The sequence below is a fragment of the Lepidochelys olivacea genome (genome assembly GCF_965140295.1).
Source record: "Lepidochelys olivacea isolate rLepOli2 genome assembly, chromosome: 16".
Classification (NCBI taxonomy): domain Eukaryota; kingdom Metazoa; phylum Chordata; order Testudines; family Cheloniidae; genus Lepidochelys; species Lepidochelys olivacea.
In genome coordinates, this window is record NC_140426.1 from 22,223,308 (window position 1) to 22,223,690 (window position 383).

Sequence of the window (383 nt, forward strand, 5' to 3'; positions counted from 1 at the left end):
CTTAAGTCCCATTGTCCATGGGATTTAAGCATGTGCTTCAAGTTAAGCACATGCTTAAAGCCCGGATATAGCCAGTTATTTAAGGTTGCGCATAGCTTTAAGCATGTGAGCACTCATGGGCTTAAAGTTAATCATGTGCTTTGCTGAACCTGTGCCTAGTTGTAAAACCTTGCCCCAGGCCCCAGCTTCCCCATGGTACTAGCTGGCTAATGCTTTAGACTCTGTCAATGAGATGCTTAGCAATATAAGCTTCCTGGTCAGGACAACAGGAATCAAGCAGGTAAAATAAGAATAGAAAGAAAGAAAGAAAGAACCACCCAGCACACAATGATTGTTTTATCTATATTTATTACATAACATCCAGAATTAATAGGATACAGAAG